The sequence below is a fragment of the Ursus arctos genome, unplaced genomic scaffold, assembly GCF_023065955.2.
Source record: "Ursus arctos isolate Adak ecotype North America unplaced genomic scaffold, UrsArc2.0 scaffold_37, whole genome shotgun sequence".
In the NCBI taxonomy this organism is placed as follows: Eukaryota; Metazoa; Chordata; class Mammalia; order Carnivora; family Ursidae; genus Ursus; species Ursus arctos.
Genome location: NW_026623053.1, coordinates 587,517 through 615,073, shown reverse-complemented (window position 1 = coordinate 615,073; position 27,557 = coordinate 587,517). Strand labels below are relative to the sequence as shown.

The 27,557-nt window shown below is 35.5% G+C and overlaps 1 long non-coding RNA gene across 1 annotated transcript; it reads right to left on the bottom strand.

Moving 5' to 3' along the window:
* Positions 1-179: 179 nt before the first annotated feature.
* LOC130542526 (uncharacterized) lies at positions 180-27,557 on the bottom strand. Its single transcript, XR_008957170.1, has 3 exons — positions 27,537-27,557; positions 3,916-3,970; positions 180-209 (listed from the first exon to the last, which is right to left on the bottom strand). It is a non-coding gene; the product is annotated as an uncharacterized LOC130542526 (long non-coding RNA).

The window sequence follows — 27,557 nt, the reverse complement described above, 5'->3', positions numbered from 1 at the left end:
CTAGGGGAAGAGAGGAAAAAATGAAACAAGATGAAACCAGAGAGGGAGACAAACCTTAAGAGACTCTTAATCTCAGGAAGCAGACTGAGGTTGCTGGAGGGGAGGGGGCTGGGGGGAATGGGATGATTGGGTGATGGACATTGGGGAGGTTATGTGTTGTGGTGAGCGCTGTGTGTTGTGTAAGACTGGTGAATCACAGATCTGTACCCCTGAAACAAATAATACATTATATGTTAATAATAAAAAAATAAACAATCCAGCACATTGGAATACATCTTAGGTTCTTTTTTCCTCATTCCTTTTGTTATGTGCTATGCCCTGGGAGAGAGAGACAGGCTTTCATCCTCTGAGTGGCTGACCTGTCATCTGATATATCTCCACCACACAGTTGGCCCTCTTGAATAATGGCTCCAGAGGAATTATTGCTGTGTCCCAATTTCTAGCCTGTCTAGATGAACCAGCTCTTTGAGAGATGCTCTCCCTACAGTGGAAATAAAGCTTTTCAGTGTGATTTTGTGTCTGCGTGTGTGTGCATCTGCACATGTGTGCACATGCATGTGATTCTTATTAGATCAGAGCAATGGCTTATTTCTGGTAACAATGCTGCCTTACTCCAGATTACCATGACTCCACATTTCCAAGTCATTGTCCACTGGTTCTTCACCGTAGTCTCCCACACTCAGACAATCCATCCGGCCACTTCTACCCTAAGTGTCTTAGCCCAGGATACTATAACAAATTACTGTAGACTGGGTGGCTTTAACAATGCACATTTATTTCTTACAGTTATGGAGACTGGGAAGTCCAATATCAAGGTGCCTGCAAGTTCCATGTCAAGTGAAACCCCTCTTCTTGGTTTGCAGACAGAAGTCATCCAGCTACATCCTCACATCTCTCTCACATGTCTTCTCATAAGGTCACTAACCTCATTCATCAGTGTTCCCACCTTTGTGACCTAATTATCCCCAAAGGCTCCACTTTCAATACCATCACATTAGAGATTAGGGCTCCAACATACGAATTTTAGTGGAAGACAAACATTCAATTGATAACACTCAGCAAAGTGTGCTTGTGTGTGTGTATTATAGACACACATATGTCTGTATCTATCTATCACCATCTCCTCTTTCTTACTACTATTGTTATCATTCTAGAGTAGACTCTTATTAGTGTTCTGGGCTGTTAAATCAACTGATAATTTATTTCCCATCATCAGGCTCTCTCTATCCTAATCCATCCTCCAGATAGCTGTCAGAGGAATCTTCCTCAGCATGACTCTGATCATATCACTTGCCTCCTCAAAAACCTTAAGTGATGACCATTTTTTACCAAATCAAATGTGAACACATGGAGAAGTGATCAGGCCTTTCTGAAATATGACCCCTGGACAGAACACTCTGAAGAGGCAAAATGGAATTAAAAAAAAACAAAAACAAAAACTAAGCTAGGCACTGGAGAGCAAACAACTTTGTTCTTCATTTTTCTCATTTATAAAATTAGGTTAGATTACATAATCTTGCAGTCACCTTCTGAAATCAGTATTTTGTTATAGCTTGCAGCTTTAACCTCTACCTCTCTACTAGACACCTACTACCACCAAAAAGAACAAAACCAATGGGCATTTCAGATTATGAGCTCTACTTCTTCCAGCATGTTTGGATTCGTAATGCCATAACTCAGAAACTGTCCTTCCAGCCAAGGTGTCCATCAAAACCCTGCCTGTCATTAGCATTCTGCTCAAACTACCACCCAAAAGTTTTTTCTCTTGCCTCTAAATCTCTTACAAAAGGCACTGCATTCTCCATGTTTATGTCTTAGCTCCTATCTTAGGTTTGAGCTTCTATAGTACATACCATAGGTTAGACAACATTTATTTCTTACAGTTCTAAAGGCTGAAAAATCCAAGATCAAAGTACTGACAGATGTGGTGTCTGTTGAGAGCCTACGTCCTGGCTTATAGATGGCCACTTTCTCATTGTATCCTCACATGGTGAAAGAGAAAGAGAAACAGAGCGAACTCTCATGTATCCCATGCTGTCATGTGTCTATTCATATAAGGGCACTAATCCCATTATGAGGGCTCCATCCTCATGACCTAAGTGCATCCCAGCATTCCCATCTCCTAATACCATCATACTGGGGACTAGGAGTTCAAAAAATGAATTTGTGGGGGTATAAAAACTTTCAGTTTATAGCAGCTCCCCTATTTAAATTAAGTGTCAAATGGGCAGAAACCATGTTTCTTTCATTCTTTTACCTCCCTTGGACCTTGTTCATTATAGTAAATCGAATGATTTACTACATCATAGGATATGAAAGTTAAATAATATAAGAGATTTAAATTTCTGATAAATACTTCAAATGAAATTACTATGGCTTGATGAAATTCCAGAAGAAAATTTACCTACCCCTGATGTGACGTTTCACCAAGACCCAGAGTTCTAAGGGTCACTGGAAGTTTACAGTCACATAGAGGAAAGAAAATTTCTATGTGACTTGAACTATTTCATCAAAAGAACTCCTCTACGGCAAATAAAAACTCTAAAGAAATGTATTTAATACAGTCATCAATGAGACCTTGAACAGTAGATATTTTTTTCTTTTAGGATTTTATTTTATTTATTTGTCAGAGAGAGAGGGGGAGAGAGCACAAGCAGGGGGAGGAGCAGGCAGAGGGAGAAGCAGGCTACCCGCAGAGCAAGGAGCCCAGTGCAAGTCTCAAATCCAGGACCCGAGATCATGGCCTGAGCTGAAGGCAGACATTTGACTGAGCCAACCAAGGCATCCTGAACAGTAGATATTTCAAAGAGTGAAATTTATTTCATAGAATGTTGAGAAGAGGGGCGCCTGGGTGGCACAGCGGTTAAGCGTCTGCCTTCGGCTCAGGGCGTGATCCCAGTGTTATGGGATCGAGCCCCACATCGGGCTCCTCTGCTATGAGCCTGCTTCTTCCTCTCCCACTCCCCCTGCTTGTGTTCCCTCTCTCGCTGGCTGTCTCTATCTCTGTCAAATAAATAAATAAAAAATCTTTAAAAAAAAAAAGAATATTGAGAAGAATTTCTCTTTACAATAATTCCATTTTAAAACTTTAAAAATGTCATTTATTAAACACACATATTTAATTAGAAAATAATAAATTAATTAGGCTATAGAGTCTTCAAAAAATTTAGGCGGAGAATAGATGTTTTGACTTCAGTATCCGAGAAGAAATTAACATAAAAAGAAGTGTTTTAGGGGTACCTGGGTGGCTCAGTCAGTTAAGCATCTGATTCTTGGTTTCCTCTCAGGTCATGATCTCAGGGTCATGAGACTGAGCCCTATGTTGGGACCTGCGTTCAGCACAGAATCTGCTTGAGGTTCCTCCTCTCCCTCTCTCTCTGCACCTCCCTCCTCTCTCTCTTTCTCTTTCTCTCTAAAATAAAACAAATAAATAAAATCTTTTTTTTAAAAAGGAAGTGACTTAGATATGTCATATAATAAACATATGCCACTTTTCTTCTTCTGACAGTAGAAATAATTAATGATCATAACTCTTGGAAATAATATCTTAATCCATAATTTGTGAAAGTTAACCAAAACAAGTCTTGGAAATACATTTTTGCCTACTTGCCTCCCCAAAAAGAGTAAAAAGTTTAACATTAAATTTAACAACAACCAATCAAAAAAAGAACAAGGTAGGCTTTGCAAAATTGTATCAAAATAGCATCTAATTTAAACAATAACATTTTGGATAAAAAATACATAGACACACAGCACAAGACCATTTTCTTCAGAATATTCTAATTCATTTTTTTGCCTTTGGGATTTCTCCTACCTTCAAACCTTGTGCTAACACAGCATCCTTCTTCATTAGCCATGGCTTTCTAGGGGCCACAGGAAAAAGCAAAGAAAGAGATAGAGACTACTCTGACTTACCATGTCTTCCCAAAATTGCTCAGGTTCATTCCAGCATCACAGGAGAATATATAATCTAAGTTTAAAGGAGTACATTTGATAGTTTTACATGAAAAGATTTAAAACTCTTTATCCAACAAGTTTAACCTCTCTCCTCATAAACATATTTTCAAATATATAAAATTATTTAAATGAAATTATAATAAGCAAAAAGAGGTAGCAAAGGCACTCTGGACAATTTAATGGTGTACTAGACCTCTTGGCTATTTGTCCAGGTTATGCTATTCATATATTCAGGGTCATATATTCATCTTCTGACTACATATATTTTCAGAACTCTAGATGAACCTGATGTGACCCTGTGCCATGCTCTGTGGATACACTGATATATAAAACACAACTTCCAAGTGCCTACCCTGTCTTATGTTTCATGAAAATTCTGTCATTATATCCTTGCCACCTTAACCCAGTACCTTGTGACCAAAAGCCTGTATGTGCAGGACAGCAATAATGTGTTTCCTATGAAAAATAGGCCAGTACCAATAGGCTGAGATATGGATTTTGAATTACATTAAATTTTCTCATATGAGGGTCAAGTCACTTGCATAAATTAGAAAATTGTTATTATGTGTGAAGTGGTATAATATCATTTGAAAGTAGATTATTATAAGTGAAAGATTTATATTGCAAAATGTGGAGCAACTCCCAAAAGATATGGTTAATAAACCAATCAGTGATTTAGAATGAGAAAATCAAAATTTCCTCAATTAATGCAAAATATGGCAGCAAAAAAAGGGGAAAAGAACAGATGGGAAAAATTGATTTAAACAAATAGTATAGTATAGATATGAACCTAATGAAATCGATACTTAGATTAAATGTAAATGACCTAAGTACCTCAGTTAAAGGGGAGAGATTGACACACTGGATAAAAAGGCAAGACCTATTTGTTCTCTCTGAGAAACGCATTTTTAATACAAAGAAATAGGTTAAAAGTAAATTCTGGAAAAACAGACAGACCTCGCAAGGAATAATAGGAAAGTTGGAGTTCTGTAAATATCAGACAAGGCAGACTTCAAAACAAGGGATATTATGAATGATAACAAAAGATAACTCATAACGACTAAAGGGTCAACTCACTAATAGAACCTAAAAGCTCTAAGTGTATATATATCCAGTAACAAATCTTCAAAATACTTGAAGCAAAATATGACAGAACTGAAAGGAGAAATAAACTTCCACATTGCAGTTGAAGACTTTAATACTCTTGGCAGAAAATAAGGAAACTTACAGGAAACTTAAACAACACTGCCTACTAACTTCATCTAATTGACATTATAGAATACTCCAGCTACATCATCAGAGTGCACATTAGTTCCAAGAACATAAGAAACATTGATAAAGAAAGACCATAAAGCAAGACTAAATAAATTGAAAGAGACTGAAATCATAAGAGCGTATCTTCTGACCAAACTGAATTAAAATAGAAATCAATAACAGAAAAATATATAGAAACCCCTAGTATCTGAAAAGTTTAAAACACAAGTTTAAATAACTCTTGATTCAAAGAAGAAACTGCAAAAGAAATTAGAAATTATTTTGCACAGAATGAAAGTGAAAATACAATATGTCAAAAAAGCAGTGTAGGTGGGAAAAATGTAATTTTAATTTTAAATGCTTAGATTAGAAAAAAGGGGTCTCAGATCAATGATCTAAGTTTTTGCATGAACAAACTAAAAAGGAAGAGCAAACAGAATACAATAGCAAAAGGTAGAAAATGTTAAAGACATAAGATAAAACAAATGTAACAGAAAACAGAATGGAGAAAATCAATAAAACCTTGCAAAAGACCCATAAAATTGGTAAATCACTTGCTAGATTTATCAAAACCAACAAAAACAACAAAACAAAAACAGAAAGAAGACAAAAATAGCAATGTTGGGAATAAAATATAGAACACTGCACATCTTACAGATACTAAAAGAATAAGAAAAGAATTACATGAAAACTGTCAATAAATTTGAAAACTCAGATGAGACAGACTAATTAACTAAAAGACATAATACAAAACTGATTCAGAAAGAAACTGAAACTCTGAGTATTCCTATATATGCTAAAGAAATTGAATTTTAGTTAAGAACTTTTCCATAAAGAAAAAACAGGTTCTGGCTGTTCATACTAAACAATTCTATCAAACATTTAAGGAAGAATGAATGCCAGTCTTTCACAAACTTTAACGAATAATTGAGAAGAAAGGAAAAGTTGTCAGTGAAGTTTATGAAGAAAGCATTACCCAGATACCAAAATCAGGCACACTCTACAAGAAAATAATATCTTCATGGACACAGATGCAAAAAGCCTTCACGAAATATTAGCAAATGAAAACCAGCAATGTATAAAAAGGGTATTACATCATGAAGTTTATTTCAAGAATGCAAGTTTGGTTTAAGAGTAAGAATGTCATTCAAGAATTAATAAATGATGTTGCAAATAGCAGAACTTCCTTAAATTTTTTAAATAATTTTTAAAAATATTTACTTATTTATTTGAGCAAGAGAGAAAGCAAGCAGGGGGAGGGGCAGGAGAGGGAGAGAATCTCAAACAGACTCCCCACTGAGCACAGAGCCTGATGCAGGGCTTGATCCTATGACTCCTAGATCACAGCCTGAGCTAGAATCAAGAGTTGAATGTTTAATCCACTGTACCCCCCCGACGCAGCCCGAGAATTTCCTTATTTGTAAACATCAAATAATATTCCACTGTATTTGTATACCACATTTTCTGTATCTGTTTATCTGTTGATGAAACTTGGGTTGCTTCCATATTTTGGTATTGTGAACAGTGATTCAATGAATATGAGGGAGCTGGTATCTCTTTGAGATCCTGATTTCAATTATATCCTATATATATCCACAGTGGAATTGCTAGATCATATGGTAGGTCTATTTTTAATTTTTTGAGGGACCTCCATACTGTTTTGCAGAGTTGCTATACCATTTTACATTCTTACCAACACGGTTCCAATTTCTCCACAACCTCTCTAATATTTCTTATGCTCAGTGAAATAAGCCAGTCACAGAAGGATAAATACTGAATGATTTCACTTATATGAAGTATTTAAAATAGCCAAACCAACGGGAGGAGAGAATATAGTACTAGTTGTCAGGGCCTAAGGAATGGGGGAGATGGGAAGGTGTTATTCAAAGGGTATAAAGTTTCACTTATGCCAGATGAATAAGTTCTAGAGATCTGCTATACCGCATACTAGTGCCTAGAATTAACAATACAGTATTGTGCACTTCAAAATTTGTTTAAAATAGAACTGTCATATTGTGGTTTACTTACCCCTCTCCCCACAAAAAAATGGGATACAAGAAAACTCTGGGAGGTGTTGGATAGATCTGTTATCTCGATTATGGGGATGGTATTATAAGTGTTTGCATGTGTACAAACCCATCAAAATTGTACACGTTAAATATGCGCAGTTCTTTGTACATCAATTATACCTCAATAAAGCTGTTAAAAATAATAATAGAATCTATCCCAAAAATTGTTTAATGACGGAATGAGGTAATGTTTGTTCTATGCTTAGCATAGAATCTGGCATAAATAATCATTTAAAAATCACACAATAAAATAAAATAAATAAAATACTTTCAATAAAAAAGAACTAATAAATAACTTTAGCTAGTTATCAAAATATTAGGTGAATATGCAGAAATTATTTTTATTTCTATATCCTGGAAAAAAAATGGAAACCAAAATTAAAACAATAACATTTAGAAGAGCATCCAAATTCAATGGCTAAATTAGCAATTTTTGTAAGATCTGCACACTGAAAATTATAAAGATTTCTAAGAAAAATCTAAGATCCAAATAAACGGAGAGATATACCATGCTGATGAATTACAATATTCAATATGGTTAAAATTTAATTCTCCCCAAACTGAGCTCTAGATTCTACTCCAGTACAATAAAAATTTGAACAGTTTTTTTTTTGGTAGACATTAATAAGCTGCCTCTAACATTTATATGAAAATTCAAAGGATCAAGAATAATGAAAACTGAAGATAAAGAAAAAAAGTGAAAGAATTACACTACTTGATTTCAAGACTTATTTAAAGCTACAATAATTTAAATAATGTGGTACTGGCTTAAAGATAGAGATACAGATCAATGAAACAGAAGAAAGATTCCAGAAGTAAACCCACAAATATATACTTGATTTAGCAACTCACCCGATTTAGCAACTTATTTGATTTTTTACAAGTTGCTAGGGCAATTCAATGGTGAAAAGATAAGTGTTTTTCAAGAAACAGTGATAAAATAACAATATAATTATAAGGAAAAAAAAACAAAACAAAATCTCAAACCTTATCTTACACCACACACAAAAATTAACTTGAAATGGAGCTAGAATTAAACATAAAAGTTAAAACTATAAAATTTCTAGGAAATAAATTTTTGTGACCTTACAGAAGACAAATATTTTTTAGAGTCCATAAAAAGCAATAACATAAAAGAAACAATCAATTGAGCTTCACGATTAAAAAAAAATTCTCTTCAAAAGACATGATCAGGAAAATGAAAAGGCATGACACTAACTAGGAGCAAATATTTGCAATTAATATTTCTGAAAATGAGCTCGTAGCCAGATCCAGAATATTTAAAGAAGTCATATGTACCAAAAAGGGGAATGCAAAAGTATCAAAAATGAAGCAAAACTTCACAAAAGAAGACATACGCAAAGCCAATGTTATAGGAAAAATGTTCGTTATTAATCTCCCAAGAAATGAAAATTTAGTGAAATACGAAGTGAAATGAAGTGAAATGAAATGAGATGAAAATGCAGTGAAATACCATTTAATAGTCATTAGAAGGGGGGGATAAAATTTAAAAGGTGGTCAATACTGAATGTCAGCTAGACTACGGAACAGCTGGGATTCGTACACATTGCCAGTGGGAATGCAAACTGGTAGAGTCACATGAGCACAGTTCGGAAGTTTCTAATAAAGTTCAGCATACTCTTACAATATGAACCAGCAATCATAGGTACTTACTCAAAAGAAATAAAAACATAAGTTCAAATAAAGATTTGTACACAAATGTTTACAGCAAGTTTATTCATTACAGTCCCAAACTGGAAACAACCTGAAAGAACATCAGCAGGTAAATGGATAAACAAATTGTCGTACATCAAAATGAATATTCCTCAGCAGTAAAAAGGAATAAGTTACAAATGATGTGGATGAATATTTAAAACATTATGCTGAGAGCAAAAGTCAGACAGAAAAGAATACATGTGATACCATTTATTTAAAGCTGCAGGGAAGAAAATCTAATACATCGATTGAAAGCAGATCAATGTCATCAAAGGCTGGGGGACAGGGAAAGGTGATTAGGAAGGGGCACAAGGAAATCTGTTGGGGTCAGAAAATGTTGTATATCTCGATTATGGTATACAAACATAGCAAAATTTTTCACTGCACTTAAACATCTATGCATCTTACGGTTTGTAAATTAAGCCTCAATAAAGTTATTAAAACTGCTCCCCCAAAAAATTGTGAGCAGGAATAACCTGGCAACTCTTTTTATTATATAATACAGGTCTTACTACTTCAGAGCCCACAAAGTTAGCACCACCCAAAACCAGGCAACAATGAACTCCATCTGAAGTAAGTGGACTATGGCTGAAAGCAAACCAGTTCGATTTATAAATCAACTGGTTATTGATAAAAATTCCCTAGAAATCCAAACTAATGATGCTTCAGAATTTCATTAACCAAATGTCGACAACATCTTGCATCCTTTTCTCTCACAAAGGAGACTGTTCTCCTTAACAGTAAGCCCTGAATCATAAAGTAAAAACCCAGGGAGTTTTAGAGGTCTGGTTCAACCCAGGTAGAAGGAGCAGACAGTCAGGTTCTTTGTATATTCAGTGATACTCTTGTTGGAGACAAGGGCCATTCTCCTGTCAGCACTGAATAAATGGCAAACCACAAAAACTCTAACCTTGATAACGGCTGGGTAAATTTGAGGAAGTTTAATTTCACTCAGAAATATAAAAGGATATGTTTCCAATCTGCAGTCTGTAAGAATATGAAAAAGAGCACAAATATGTTAACAGTACACTGGCCTCACCCCTTAGTGTTCTCAATCTATCCTTTTTTTTTCAACAGCTTGGCAGAAAGAAGAAATGTATCACTTATTTTCTGAGCAGGAAACAGACACAGCAAGAAAGCAGCCCACGAAGCAGAGACTCTGTGAGTGCCTTGTACAGTTCATCAGTGCACACAGATGTGGCCTCTAATGAAGCCATTTACATGCAGATGCAGGCCTGGGTGTGTGGACACCAGTCTCAACTCTGGGAATTGTTGTTCCATCTAATCAAAAGAAATTTGCACATGAAAGCCACATCCGTGTTCATTAACCCCACAGCTCTCAATATTGCTTCTCTATTATTCCTAACAAAATTGCAAACCTTCATATGATTAGGTACCCCACTTCAGAGCTTTATCTTCCTCCCATCCCCAACCCAGGCCTGCATCTGAGTGTAAAACTGAATGTGGGCCTGTAAAGCTGAATAATTTGTAAATACGCTTACTAAAAACCAACACCAAGCACCTTTTTCACATTGATTGGCCTACGCAGACACACTTTTTCTCTCTTCCTCAACCAAGGAGAATGAATCTTCTATGCTTACAATCTTATCATCACGGAAAATATAAAAATACTCTTCAGGATGGGAATCCCAAGACAATAAGGTTAATTGCCAACTTCATTTTCATGTGCGAACAAGATAAAAGTCACAAATTTGTCTAGTGGCAAATACGAGTCACACATTACAACTGAAATACAAAGGCCGTAACAGAGGTATTGGCAGCGAGTCCTAAAAGCAAAGCTCATAATGATCAGCTGATACAGGTCCATCACACACTTAATAAGAATTACCTCTCCTGTCAATCGGGTGGATGTTAACTGTGCAGAGCTTGTGCCAATGATCTGGCTACACTGCCTTCTCAAAAGGAGTGACGCATAATGTGTGTGCCCATTCTTATTACCAAAGATCATCCTGAGCCTGGACTTCCCAATATATGTAATGAATGTATAGTAATAAATGTACTGGAATTGTTTATTTTGCTAGTAACAGCAAATTGAGTTTCTCTTTCTACAGAATTAGAAGAGCAAGAATAACTTAGCTTTGTTAATGCAATTCAGCAGTGACCTGCCAGGAAGTCTGGGGCTGAGAAGCCAGGCAGATCTTCCTGCCCACTCAGTGTCTGGCCTTCTTGCTAAAGCTGCCAACAATAGTCTCAATTAGTGCCAATTATGATTTTTTTAAACATGTGGACACCTGCATAATGTGAATGAGATGGAGAGTCCTACCACATTTTCTATCAACCATCAAACAGCTGTCAGAGGTTGACAATTTTTAGTTGTTATTGTTCTGGGAAAATTCAGATTACTAGCCTAGAGGTAAATTTTTTTATGTCTCATTTGTATTAATGCTCTAAATCATCTAGATCCCTATTATTTCCTCTTCCATATTTACATATTTATTTTCAGACAAAAACACAGCTTATGGGGCCTCCATTAAACAAGCACACAAGCCAAAGTATGATTCTGTGTTTTCAGTTTACTGAATGACTTTAACTATTCTATCACTTGATTATCAGCATTGAAGATTTGATCGTAACTTTGAAGCCTAGCGAGTCCTACTATAGAAGGGCAGACTTGAGATTAAAATGTCAGCTAGAGTCCTGCATTCTTTAGAAAAAAGCTAAACTTTTAGTCCAAAATACATATTGCATTTCTAAATCATCTGAGCTTTCTATAACCTCCTATAACCAAACTTTTGCATTTATGTTCCATGGATACATCACAGAGGCCACTGCAGAGCTTAAAACAAGGTGGGAGTTCACCTCCCACTTTCCCCAATTGCCATACCGAGCAGTTCTACTTTTCTGTAACTAGAAAAATACATAAGACATTTTTAAAGAAAGTTTCTGCAGCTAAAAGAATTTGAAATCACTGGCATATGCAGAAGAAGGCAAGAAAGAAGAGAGGGAGAAACAAGAAGAAATCATCTATTATCACTTATGAAAGTAAAAGGAAACAGAATACGACACTATCACATTTTCTAGTGGAAGAAGCGCTGCTGTGGAATCACTTTATTGCTCCAGTTGATGGGAGAACAGTAAAACAACTGTTGGATTTCATTTTCAATTGTTGCTTACTTAGTCTGTAAGAATGTTTAGCAAGTAAATTTGCAAAAACTTTAGAACAGCCCATCTGCTCATTTTAAAGGATGAAGGAAAGGAAGGTTATTAGAAAAAAGAAGAAAGAAGGAAGATGAAGTGTTGGGAGAAACTTCTCGTTTGATATTTGTAAAGGATAGCTTTAAATAAAAAAAATTTGAATTCTGAAAAACTCACTGGCGTGGGAAAAATCCAAAGGAAGTGATTCAAAAAGTAAAAAAAAATACATATTGCATTTCTAAATCATTTGGGCTTTCTATAACCTCCTATAACCAAACACTTTCTATAGAGTTTCAGAATTCATAAATGCACAGAAGACCCATTAATTAACTCATACTTACTCAACCATTATTAAGCAATGACTAGATCCTAAACACTACACATTTACTGATTCCAAACACATTTAGTACAAAGACGGACCAGAGAGCAGGTAACTATGATGCAGAGTGGCAAATTATTTGATATTAGTAGGCACAGAGTTCTTCTATGGGGGTTTTCGGCCTAGGAGTCATAGATATCCTTTTCATAAAATAATGTTTAGGGAACAAAAGTCAGTAAGTAGAGAAAGTGGAGAATGTTGAGCCAGTTCAGGTGTATGACTGAAAAATAGTCCATATTTGTGATGTAACAGAAAAGAAAATACTGAATGTGAGGTTAATAATTAAGTCTTGAAATTAATTTTCCTCAAATTATTGTTAAACTATTTACTACAGACAAATGATAGCTCTTCTTAAAGGAAAGAACTGGAATGCTAAATATCATCAAAGATCAAAAATCACATTTTACTTTTTTCAAGAAGAGCAGCAACTATTTGGTCTTATGTCAGCTGCAGTTACCTTCTGAAGAATATTTTACCAAGTAATTCTAAATAAAAACTGTGAAAGATGAGGAGAAGTTCCATAAACATACTGTAATTAGCATCTCTGTTGTTCTGAACTTGAAGAGCTCAAAACTGAAGTTGTAGGATAGGTGATCCTTGGGAATGGGGAGAGTTGCCAAACTTCTCACTGCAGTAGGTCTGTCATTATTTCCCACTATCAGGTCCACAGAAAATTAGCCTAGGAGGTGCTCCATGAAAAAAGAATTCTATGCTCAGTGAATTTTGGAAATTGTTTTGTTCCAAAACCCCTCTGTGGACATTCACAGTATATATAAAAACCGTAAGTTACATGAAGTCTTTCTTTAAAGAAACCTTCTTAGTTTTCTGTAATTCAGTATTTTCCCAAATCACTTTACTCCAGGATACTATTTATTTAACTCTCACACTAGTAAAATCCTATGGAATTGAAGTTTTAGGAAAACGCTTTGTAAAATTCTCGATTCTACCTAAGGTAGTTGCCTGAAATAAAAATAGTAGAGAAAGCATCAGACACTTCATTCATGGACATCATTGTGCACATGGACTCGAGGTAGGAAGCAAATGACAATGTCCAAATATTCACAGCTTCATCACGTTATACCAGATTTTTAAACAACAGTTTCTAATCCAACTTTAAGTCTGTAGTTACTAAGGACGCACACAAGCCTCCCCTCTGTCCATCCCCTTATTAACGTTCTATGTTGGTGATGTTCTTTTGCAACACATTTTTTTTCAGAACACTACCATATTTGACAACACTAACAAATGTCACATTGAAACACTCCTTTCCTTTTATCGTTTTCCAGTGACATTGTAGATTACTCCATTCTCCAACTTCCTGCTCCTTGACCACTTTTCTTTATGCTATTTGCTGTTTTATCCTCCTCCATTTATAGATTTTATTCTCCAAGGTTCAAGTTGGGTTTCCCTTCATTCTGCTGTCTTTTTATTTCTAGCTGATCATCTCTAACAGCTTAAAATACTACTTGATGATCCTTAAATGCATATTTTGTACTTCCTCTTTTTCATATAAGCTCCATTCTCATATTCTGGGTACCTAGTATGGTCCTAAAATATAATAATTCAATACCAAAATCATCACTGATTTTATCATTGAAAGCAGTGATTTTCATTTCAATTCTCAGGCTTGACATTTTGACAATATTTTTCCTTCACACCTTACATCCGAGCAGATATCAAATCCTGATCATATTTCTTTCACTCACCTATTCTTTCCATTCTAATCATCCTTTCAAGCATATACAGATATATATGCCTCCTGCCTCCCCATATCTTATCACTATAGTCTCACACGTTGCTCTTCCCAAAATATAGACATCTTTAGGTCAGTATCTTGTCACAAATTACTTTATGATTATTTATTTTTTGGAAATATTTTGTACTACAAAGTTATAGAAACTCCATGTTATAAAGTTTGTAAGTCCAGAAAAGGACAAAAGAATCACCCAGAATATTCCTCACCCATTGATAACCAGAGCTAATATTTTTGTGTATTCTTCATTACTATATCAGTATCTGTTTTTAGCCTAATTTACTAAATAGATTACATTTTGGGGTCATAGATTTTCTTTCAGAACTTGGGGTTCAATGAGCATATCATGTTCCAAGAGGTATCATAATTCATTTAACTGTATCCTTATTGTTGGACACTTAGGCAAAGTTCAGTTTCTCGATGTTATTAATAGCACTGTAGAATATTCATTTTTAAGTCACCTCTGATTGTCTCCCCTCAGGATAGAGTCCCAAAATTGTCAAGGTTGAGTCAAAGAATACAAAAATTTTCAGAAATATTCAACCAATTTTCACTACCATCAGCAGGGTAGGGCTTCTTCCAAAACTTCTCATAATTCCTTAGTGCTCATTGTATAAATTCTAAAAACTCAGCTTGGCTTTCAAAATTCTGTCTAACCTTATTTCACACTACTATAAATATTCCATTGAGATCTTTATAGTTTCCTGACTGTCTCTTAAATACAACACACTCTTTTTTGATCTCATGCTTCTATTTATGTTACCTTTATTTCAAAATGTTTTTTAAATCTTCTTTCTCTGTCTATCTATACAAATCATGCCCATTCTCCTCAACACTTGTTTATATGGCACATCTTTAACTGGTTTTCCTTCATAAATCACTTTCCCCTTTCTCTGAACTCCTGTGTCATTATCAAATACTTTTGCTTTGATTTGAATTGTTCATTAGTTTGTATAAATTATTATCTGAGTTTTAATTTGAGGTTACCGCCCCTTTAAGTGTTTGAACATTTAACAAGATACTACACATCTGATAATGCTCAGTGAATGTGTGTTGAATGAATACTAAATAAGAGTTATTAAGATAGTAACCTATACATTAGTGAAACATCTAACTAATGTTATTTTCATTTCATTGGTTAATTATTCCTTGACAGCTGAAATTTTACCAAGACATTATAAGAGATCAACAAGTTAAACTTTATTTTCAGAATGTTTTCTCAATTATGTTTCTTAGCCTTTGTATGTTATGACAAGTTAAATCAGTTAAATTTCAATCAGCTTCCATCCTAAACCAACCCCCAAAGTAAGTCTTAGAGTGTACATTCTAAAGTTACTTCCCCAAAACATGGTGCACCTCAGAAACTGAGAACATTATTAGAGAGAAAATAAAAATAATAATGTATTCTTGGAAATTAAGATGATTTGTTTCATTGCAATGTTTGGTAAAGAACCAGAATATTTTCCCTGAGATTTATAATTTCATGACCATAGTCAACCTTGGCAGTAATTTAACTGTAAAAAAAGTCTTTTGAGAGTCCCTACAAAATTAGAAAAAGGAATAGAATTTGATTCATAAGGACATTTGGAAAATCATTAGGATATGAAAGTAAGATTTGTTTCTACAAACCTCTACCAAGTAAGTTTTGCACACTTTGATTATTTATGTACATTTTTGATTCCTTCCATATGTATAACCTCAAAGCAATCTTGGAAAGATGATTCTAAAATTACGCTGTTGACTAAAATTATATTGTTACATTCTTTATTTCAGTAGACTATTTATAGATGAAATTTCATTTAGTTGTGTAAGACCCCTAGTAACCATTAAAAGAAAATTAGGTCATCTTGGGTTTTCTGATACAATGGAATTTTAGGAAGCATTAAGCTTACTCATAATAATATTAAATATTATATTAATAGCAGGGAAAGGATTGTTCCTACATCAAAATGATATAACTGGATATGTTTTTCAAGATAAATTTTGAGATAAAGACTTTTGACCACACTCTGCTTCATGTTCCACAAGTCTGATTGTCTTAAAATGTCTAACTATGCAAAAAAAAAAATTTAAGATCTCAAGTACATTCCAACTTTTAACTAATCAGAACATTTGTTTTATGTTTTTTTCCTAATGATTATTAAAACAGACTATGAGTTTACACATGTAAAAATACTTGGTTCCACCTTTAAATGATTCCCCATGACCATAAAGGAATTTGGAAGTATTAGCAAGGAGCCGGATGAGGGGCTCAATCCCAGGACCCTGAGATCATGACCTAAGCCAAAGGCAGACTCTTAACCGTCTGAACCACCCAGGCACCCCACATTTTTATCTTTAATAGTTATCTACCAGAAACAGTTGAAGAATGAGAACAAAATACTTAGGAGGGCTAAACCTCTGATTTCTGTGTTTGGAAGAGGACTGACTTTCTATGTCCCAGAGATTTTGTCATAGTTTTCCATGTGTTCTCTCTTTAATCCTGGAAATATCACTGTGGATTAGATTATAGTATCCTCATGTTTATGGACGAAGACAGTAAAGCTGAAAAAAGATAGTTCAGTAATGTCACAAAGAGAAATGAAACAGTTAATAAGTCAGGATCTAAGGCAGTAATTTGACTATGAATTTTAGGAAAATAAATAGAATTTACACTTAAAAAGGATCATGGGAAACCAACTGGAAAACAAAACAGGAAAATGCTTGCTTTGTTTTTGATCCTGGACTGGAATTCTTTAACATCTCACTGATTATCTGAATAGGCTATAATCCCAGGTCCAGAGGCTGAATCCAGCCAGCACCTGTGCATGGCGCTGAGTCATCTGTGTGATACTTCTTGCTGCCTTGAAAAGACTCCATGCCTAGAACAGAAAGTACTTTCAGGGAAATAATGACATTGACTTGACCTATTCCCCAGCTGCCTGAAGAGTAGTTCACACACAGGTCTAAGACTGTTTGCCTATCCAGAGGAAGCTCTGGATGAATTGCTCATTCATCATCCCAACGTCTATAATTCAGGGTTGCTCTTGTGAGGTTGCTCTATTACTCCTCAGTAATAGCAAAAAGGCTAAAGTTATACAAACAAGACAACTTTGTCCTCCACCCTATCATGCAAGAAAGCTTACAATGTCTGTCTGTCTCTTTCTAGGTTGCTATGAATCTCTGTTAATGAAAAGATGAATAAGGGCATATGTTAATGAGGAGTCAAGTGCAAAATGAATGGAAATAGAAGGGAGGCCTTCTAGCCATGAAAAATATTTGAAAGTGATTTATTTCTCTTCTCCCATCTTTCCTTCAGAATTCACTTGCTCATGTCAACATTCCTTTCTCTCTTTAACAGAGTTGTTGAGAGAATAAATCATTGATATTGAAGTTATTTTGTGTCTACATTTATGTGAAAAGAAAAAGAAACAAACTGGGTATGCTTAAGTTGTTATGAATATCCAATTTGTTAGTATCCTCACTTATTGTTTCATATGTTTGACCAGAACTTCCAGATTTTTAATAATAAATTATTAGTTCTCATGAATATATTAAAAAGTCTTATTTTTTGACTTAGAAGCTCTCCTATAAAAAAGATTAGATATTTTCTAGCAATGTAAGAAAGGTTTAAAATAATATTGCTTTCTAGTTGTGAGTCTCTTGATACATTCAATTCACCAATTCAAAGTGAAAAAATCCTCTTTCATAAATTTTTTGTTTGAATTTGACAAAAGATTTAAAAAAATAAATTTCAGATGGCTGTGTAATGAGCAGCATGGCTCTTAAATCCTTTCCCCACAAGATTCCTAGTAACATATCACTTACAAATATGAATCCTATACTGATCATCTTTATATTAATCCATCTAACAGAGCAAATGTATTAATATGGCATGGGAATATACCACAATTAGTTTCTAGGTATTTTAAATTTCCAACGGTATATTATTTACAAGCAAATATATAGACAAACACGAACAGATGAAAATTTGGTATCTATCTCTTACCTGAAGTGTTCCAAGAATAGCACTGAAAAGAAAATACATGATACCGCCTAGCAAACTGTACAAAACCACCTACAATCAATTCAAGGTAATACAGAAAGTCAAAGCCATGAGGAAACATTTGTCAGTGGTCAACCTCTTCCTCACAATGCCAAAGCCATGCTCTCAGACAGGTAATGATCTCTGAATAATGGCTGGACAAACTACAGGAAATGAGCTGTCCAGAGATGCTGCCTACTAACCTACAGAACACTATGTATTGACTTCTTACTCCTACCTTGTCTCTGCTACCAGAGCCCTAGGAACTGCACGAGACCACTACCTGGATAAAATTCTGCACATCACAGAATGTCCATTTTCTGGTTTGAGATGGGAGTTACAGTTGCCATACTGATATATCTTGCTTTGGATTCTGTTGATACACAAGGGTTGTGCATTTTAGTATAACAAAAAACAATAGCTTGTCATCTATGTGATTTACATAGAAAAGCTAGGGACAGGAGTTCACACTGATAGCTCCTATTTGGTGAACCTACCGTACAGTCCTTTTGGTAACGTTAGTTCCTTACCACTGCTTGCCCAGAGCTAGTTGAGCTATCCTTTTCTTGTAACAACAAATCTAAGACATGGTTTTTGTCTGGAAAATTGAGTGCACCGGGGGTAGCTACTGTTTAGGCCTGGCTCTACCTCCTTAAGTGTTCATCACACCCACTCCCCTCTTCCTATTCATGAGAGCCAGGCCTATTCAATTAGTCACAAACTCCCATAACCAGCTCCTATGTTTTCCACTTTCAAGCCTTAAAAATAAGTTATTGGTGATCCATATAAATAAAGAATAGAATTATTATTTAAAAATTAAAGTATTTAAGTTGAAATTAGAAATTTTTCATGCTTGCCTAAAATATTTTCAGAATACTAAAAATATAAATGCTGGTTTAAAAGAAGAACTGACAACTTCATGAATGCCATTTATTTTCTTTTGACTCCTATCTAATTCTCAATTTGTATCTCCTGACTCTACCCTTGTTACACCCCACTCACCTTATTCTTGCCTCATGCAAAATGTACCTTCATGCATTAGAACATTACCTCATCATTCCTTCTACCCTAAAGGCTCACTTCTCTCTTCCCTCCCTTCAACCCTCTGATAGGCAATCTCTCCTACTTCTGGTTTCAGCTTAAATGATGTTTCCTCATAGATTCCTTCCTTAATCTACTTTATCCTCCTCCTAATCCTCCCCCATCCCTGACAAGGTTAAGATTCCCTTACAACCTCTCCAGTAGCAACCATCATTTTTTATAGTTGTATTTGCCATTATTTGTGAAATTATCTCTTTAACATCTATCTTCAATGCCATCCTGTAAACCACATGAAAACTAGAACTATGCACACATACTAGATAGATAGCATATAAATAATAAATAATCACTGAATGAATGAGAAAATAAATGAATGGACATGTAAATGAGTAAGTTAATGTCTTGAAGACAATAAAGAGAATACTTTTGTTAGCATATCTATCTGCTTTGCTTTAATTGTGGAATATCTATAACAAAAACACTTTTAATAATGCTTAATTGCTTTCCTAACATCAGACAGTGAATTTACTTATAAAGAGTATCTTTATTATAACACTTATAAATGACAAGCTTAAGTTATTTTCAGTTGAGAACATGACCTGCTTTAAAGATGAGTGACTCATTATAGTACTCACTCAAGGCTCACTACAGATAGCACTTGTATTTGTGCCCTGAGAAGACCAAGTAAAGCAAGTTCCTTGCCCTGTGGATGCTTGCAATTTATTCCCCCTGCCCCACCCCCACTGAGGGAAGCTCTGCTGCTCTCCAAACAAAATAAACAAAAAAAGAACTTGAAAGCACATTTTATTTATTTTTAAAATATTGACTAATTGATTGATTTTAGAGAGAGTGCACATGTGTGAGTATGAGGAAAGGTAGACAGGGAGGGAGAGAGAGAGAATCTCAAGGAGGCTCCCTGCTGAGAGTGGAGCCCAGTGAGGAGCTCCATCTCAGGATCCTGAGATCATGACCCCAGCTGAAACCAAGAGTCCGCTGCTCAATGGACAGCTACCTAGGCAACCCCAATGCACACTTAAATAGAAACTTCTCTACCACTTTGCCTGTATGTCCATGGACCATTTTATTATATGTCAGATATGGTTTGAGACATAATCCCTGCCCTCACAAAGCACATATTTCAGTCAGGAACACAGACTGGAAGAGAGACAATTCCTACACAACAGAACCATGGTTCTAGGGGAACTGGGGACAAATGAAAGGACTTCTGAGGAAGAGGGCTAATTTGCATAGACAGACAATGGCTTTATGCAACAGGCTACAAAAAAAGTTAGGTATTCTTGAAGGATTAGCAGGTTTTGTCAAGTATACCAACCAGGGTAGAGTATTATTAGAAGAAAAATAAAACCTCATGGGGAAAAGGTTAGGCACACTTTACAGGATCTATTTTAAAGTAAGTGTGGCAGTCAGGGTTGAATCTTATTCTAACGGACAGAATTGTTATAACCGAAAATACCAAAGGATGAATCGGAATTTCCAAATTTTCTTCTGTATTTTTTATAACTCATAATAATCCTATTGATCACAATGTTTTCACCATAGAAGAGTTTTACCAGAGTAACCATTGTAATAAACAGGCTGATATTAATATTCATGCCAATTGCTTTTTGACATTGTTGAAGTTAGTATCTTCATCTGTTTTAGTTGCTTACAGGCAGCATTTGAAAACAAAAGTGAAGACGGAGTCACGGAGCACACTGAATGTCAGTCCTTTGAGCATTCTACTCCATTTCATGAGAAAGAAGCCACTGAAGGATGTTTTAGAAAGGGAATGAGACGGAAATTAGTTGTTTGGGGAGATTAGCATAGCTATCCCAGAAGCCTGCTCATCTTTCTAATGGGAAAATATAAATATTCAATTCAGGCAATTTCAAAGTTTTCTAAGAAAGAAGGAGTACATCCTTAAAGCACTGGTGTTATGATCAACTTTCTCTGAGCTACTGATCTTTTAATCATCTCATAATGTCTTCGTCAGTCCTTGATATGCCCTAATTAACTATGCCTTGTGTTTCCTTGAAAGAATCATCTTTATCTAGATAGCAAATGCTGGGACATCTCAATGCTAGGATTTTAGACTGGTTCTTCTCACTCTATACTTACTTCATAAGCTCCTTTTTATACTCATGATTAACACAGCTACCTATCAACGGATGACCTTCGAAATTCTATTGTGAGCCCAGCTATTTCCTCTCAACTCTTGACCCTTATGGCCAACTGCTTTACTAACATTTTCTTCTGTAATATCAAAAAACTCCTCACCAGGGCACCTGGGTGGCTCAATTGGTTAAGCCCCTGACTCTTGATTTCAGCTCAGATCATGGTATCAGGGTTGTGAGATCAAGCCCTGAATGGGGCTCCATGCTGAGCACGGAGTCTGCTTAAGATTCTTTCTCTCCCTCTCCCTCTGCTTCTCTCCCTCTCTGCTCCTCTCCCTGCTCATGTGCGCGTGCACGTACACACACACACACTCTCTCTCTCTCAAATAAATAAATAAATAAAATAAAAAAAATAAATATCATCACCTGAGATGCTAGATGTTTATTTACTATTGTTAATCTCCCTTGCAAAAATGTAGGTTCCTTATGGGCAGAAATTTTTATCGTTTTGTTCGTCCATGCATTCCTATGTCTGCAATAGTGCCTGGCACATAGATGATATTCAAAAATATTTTTGAATGAATAAATGGCTGACTCTCTGGTTAGCCATTATCTATCATTTCCAGTGGTATACTAACTGAGCAGACTATTTTAATCACCAATATTGTTTAGAAATACTGGCACATAGTGATAATAAAAAATGGTTGAACTTTTTATTGCCTACAGTATTCTTTTTAAATTCTCTATAGACAGTGTGCTCCTTTATTACCCAGACCTAAGGAAAACAGCTTCTACTACCTCTCCCTTGGTAAATTATTGACAATCCTTCTCTTAGACTACTTCTATCATCACTTTTCCCTATTTCAAACTCCATGCTGTAGTCATACCCATCTTCTAAAAACATACATCTGATCATGACATCACCCTGCTTAAAATGCCAAAAAGGCTTTCTGTTGTGGTTAAGATTAAAACAGCACATGATTAACATAGACAACAAAGTCTTGGGGGATCTAGATCCTACTTACCTTTCCACCTCTCCTTGTATAATACTCTTCTACTCATGCTCACTTCTGCTCTCTCTGCTCCAGCCACATGGACCTTTTTGCTTTAGAGTCTCATACTTGGCGTGCTCCTGAACTACTCAAAAGACTTCCACTTCTCTCTTCACCTAGTAAATTGCATTGCCCCCTTTGGTCCTAGGCTTGGAGATGCTCCTCCTCAGAAAAGCTTTTCCTGATCTCCTTGACTCAGTCAAGTGTCCTTTATAGAACTTAGAGTTACAATTTGATATTTGTTTGTGTCTGCTTTAGTTCACATTTGCAAATATTTAATTACTTCATTACATAAGTTATTTAAGCACTTAATACTTACATCTGTGAGTCATTCACTATACCGAACACTTGAAATACAGCAGCAGACAATTGCAATTGTTGAGCTAACATTCCAGTGGAAAGGTAGATAATAACTAGTATACTACACATCACAATGCTAAGCAGTACTAAGAGATAAAAGACAAATAAAGCAGAATAACTGGTAAGGGAACACAGAGATTATTATATCAGGTAAGGTGGCCAGGGAAATTATTTCCACAGAAAGGATATTTGAACAAATAACAGAGAAAAGTGAAAGAGAAAGTATTACAAATATTTGGGCAAAGATAACCCTAAGCAGAAGGAATAATAAGGGCAAAGGACTCGAGGCCAAAATCCAGCCACAGCACCAGTGATGCTAGAAGTGAGTGAGCAAGTAGGAAATGAGATGCGAACACACAGAGCTGTTGAGATCATATTGAATATCACAGACCAAGAAAAAGAGTTTAAAATTTGGATTTTATTTTGAGTGTGCTAGGAAGGTGTTTCAGAACAGGAATGTAATAATCGAATTTTAGTTTTAAAAGATTTCCTCTGGCTGACATGTGGGGGATAGGTTATGGTAGCAAAAGAGCAGAAGCTGAAACCAATTAAGATGTTATTTGCAGTAGTATGGACAATGAAATAGAAGGATAACGAAAGATCATGAGTAGATGTCAGATTCTGAATAAATTTTGAGAGTAGAGCCAAAAAGATGGCTTGGATGGGGTATGAAAAAAAGAAAAAATCAAGGAAGACTCCAAGACTTTTGGCCTGAGCAACTGAATGTATGGTGTTACCATGTACTGAAGTAAGAAAGATTGGGAAAGGGATGAGTTGATAAATGGGCTTTGGACACGTTAATTTTGCTATGCCTATTAAAAATCCAAGTAGAGATGTCAAGTATACAGCTGGATATAAGCCAGACTTAAAGTTTTAGGACATTATGTTGCTGATTTTAAAAACATCGAAATGAACAGAACTGAAGACTGGAATTCCTTCATAATAATTTAAAATCATTATTTTCTTTATAACATTCAAGATAGAGCCAAAATATTTGACTTGCATATGTGCTACCATTGGAGAAGACTATGGACATGAATATGCCATATATATCTGTGCTAGCTTAAAAATTGAAGGGCCCAAAGAAGGTACTAAATAAACACTGACTGTTTTATTTTTATTTTCTTTTGATAACCCAGATAAGCAGAGAAAGAAAATAATAGCAACACAGCCTCTGGCATAATGGAGCCCTAAAGAGGGTTTACAGAACAAAATTGGATAAACTGTCTAAAAGCAAAGAATAAGGAAAGGGGACAGAATACACGTAATAAAAAGAGCAGGAATGGGGAATTAGTATTCGAGTTCTAGCTCTTTCTAGAATATACTTATTAACCTTGGGCCAATATTCTCATCTCTCCGGTCTTCAATAAAATCTGCTCAAAAAAAGCTACACAGTATTAGTATTCTTCTGAATTCAGAGGAAATCAGCCCCATTTTCTTGATCACTTAGCTTTCAAAATGGCCTGATTTTTGTTTGCAGGTTTACTTTATTGTGGACTGCAATATTACTCTCCATTTCAGAAACTCCTGAATCTGAGCCATATACCTTTAGTGCAATACTGTTCTACTAACCAACATTAACATATCTTCTTTAGCTACATACTTAATAGGAACTGTCAGCTTATATAAGTTTTTACACCTTGGTTAGCCATTTTGTGGGGCATAAATTAACTCAACCACCAAGGGAAATGTGTAAACAACTGAAAATCCTAGGAAGGAAGGGGACACTGTTAGTGTTCAAAGGACACTTTCACGATTATTCTCATCCACATGGGCTTAACAACAGAGAAAAAAAAACTTTGAAAATATACTATGGGCACCACTATTTAATTAATAATGAAAGGACAATCTAGTTAAAAATGTAAAAATACATCCAATAGAGTCTTCCTCTGACTTGCCACCCTGGATATATTTGAGGACCCTCATCTAAGTAGAAGAGGCTCGAAATAATATGAGGACTGTAGGACCTCTTGAATATTGCTTTTCAGTAAAATAAATGCTTGAAAATTTTTAAAAGATCTTATTTATCTGAGGGAGAGAGAGTGCAAGTGCATGAGTGGGAGGGGGTGGAGGGGCAGAGGGAGAGGGAGAAGCAGATTCTGTGCTGAGCAAGGAGACTAACACAGGACTTGATTCCAGGACCCTGGGATCGTGACCTGAGCTGAAGGCAGATGTTTAACGGACTGAGCGACCCAGGCACCCCACTATATAGTGCTTGGATTTTGGCAGTAGAAACTAGATGCACTACTACAGTAAAGAGATTTTTTTTCTCATCTGAGAAGCAGCCTTAATATAAAGAAAATATTCTACAGGGACCAGTCTAATTTCTATTTAACAGATATAATATACAATATAATTAAATAATATGGAACTTATGAATAAAATAAGATTATATACTTTCATTAAAATGCATATTTATAACTTAATTTATCTATTATTAACTGCCTTTTTTTAGTTTTCCATGAACTCTTTTCTTACTCCAGAAAATGGCTGACTGACTTCTTTACTGTGTTTTCCAGCACAGTTTTCTAAACTGTGCTCAGCAGAACATTAGCGTTCAAGAAGATATTAATAGGTGCTCTACAAAATAAATAGTAAATAATAGTACTAAATCATAATAATAAATAAATAAACAAACCATGGAGAAATGCTGCATGACATATGAAAGGCTCTGGAAAGTTCCACAGCAAAAAAATAACTGATTTTGTTTAAACCAGCAATTCCCAGACTTATTAACCAAAAAGCTTTTTTTTCCCCGCAGCACCTATGAACAATTCCCGAGACTCTCATGTTACATAGAATACAGTTCGGAAAACAGTCCCTTAGTAGTTGACAGATAACTTCTTCATAGCACTTCCTACACTGTATTGTACTTACTAGGCAATGACCTGTGTATACACGGGACCTTGTTTTATTCCTACTTCTCTACATTCTTTCTAAGTTTTGATCTACAGTGGTTACTAATGTTAATTTTTTAAAAATATTATTTAAATATATTGTATAGAGAAACCCATTAGTTTATTACTGATCTTCAAGAAAATGTTTTGGCTAAATCTGAATATATTCCCTGTGTGGGCTTGTAGCACTCTTCCAGCCTGGTGTGATTGTGCATGCTATTTGAGCTTGTTAAAATCATATCCATTCTCCAAAGCATTGATAGAAAGTCCAGTATCATTTCCTCTGTGAAATTTTCCCAAATCCCCCCACTAAAAATTATGTCTCTTCTCCCCTCATGATTTCTTGCAGTACTCCCATGCATCTTGATTCTCAACAGACTTTCAACTGTGTAGTGCACTTTACTTGTGGACATGCCTCATCTACCATATATCTGCTCCATATTTGCATCCACCCATGCACCTTGCTCTGGGCCTTGTACAAACAAGTATTTAAAAAATTACTTCTTAAAAATATGAAAAGACTATCCTAATAAGACAAGGTACAACTGCATAAGATTTCCTGTTTGATTTCTTGAGCAGCACTTACGAAATTATTGAATCATATAACAGAGTAGAGAGGAAAGAAGTTGGAAAGGATTTAGCTCAGTTGTTTTCAAACCTGCCTAATTACCAGAATCATTCTGAACCCTTTCAAAGCTTTTGCAAATACTAAAATAAAACCTTATTCCAGACCTGAACTCTAATCTCCAAGAATGATTTTAGAACCCAGATTACGCAGATTGCTCCTAACCCTGTCTCTGTTCCACCAAAGAAGCCACATCCTACAACCCCTTCTCTGCCACTACGTCATCATAAGAGGCTGACCCTGGAGACCAAGAGCCTGAAAGCACAGCATAGAGAAACAATGATCCCCTTCCTTGCCATCTCTGTTGCAAACACAGAGGACTGCCAACAGAAGTCATTTGCAGATACTACACCAGGAAGGAGGACCAACAAGCAGTTGGAAATAGCATGGTATTACTTAAAGTACCTAACTGGCCAACAGCATAAGAACCACTGGAAAAGGTGATACGATGTGGATAACTCAGGCCCAGCAAACCATAAACTCAGGTGCAAGGTCAGAAAAATCTGCATTTCTGACATATTTTAATGTCCACTAAAATTTGAAACTAAATGGAATAGTGGTAAGGATATACCAACTTTGAAGTCAAAAAGCCCTGTTTTCAAATCCTAGATCTGCCACTTTTCATTGGTTGCACAATACTGGGCAACTGTATAATGGGAATTTTGTAATAATTAGATGGGATGTGCCACACTGAATCTAACAGATAGTCAGGATTTAGTGAATAAAAGCTACCCTTGTGTTGATGTTGCTGCTGGTGGTGGTGGGGTGGTGGTGGATACACAAGAGGAACATCTGTCATAGTCCTGAGTGCACTGTGGCACATTATGTGCTATGTGACACTCACACTCACCCTACTGTCTACTCTTGAGACCATTCCCTACGAGTCTGTAAGATTCTGTTTTTTGGTATGTATTTAGCAGCTCACATAGTATAACTCCTTTGCACTCCTTGTTCACATAGCAAAAACCAGTAACGTCTATTATTATGAATATTTATGCTTCAAAGCAAACTTTCAACAATTTTTACTTTACACAATTTTTATATGCAAAAATCTTATAAATATTTTTGATTTATAAAAAGTGGTTTTAACTATTATTCTAATTTTGCAGGTGAGAAAATAGAGGTTTAGAGGTACTCACTTTCTGAAGACCACATGGGAG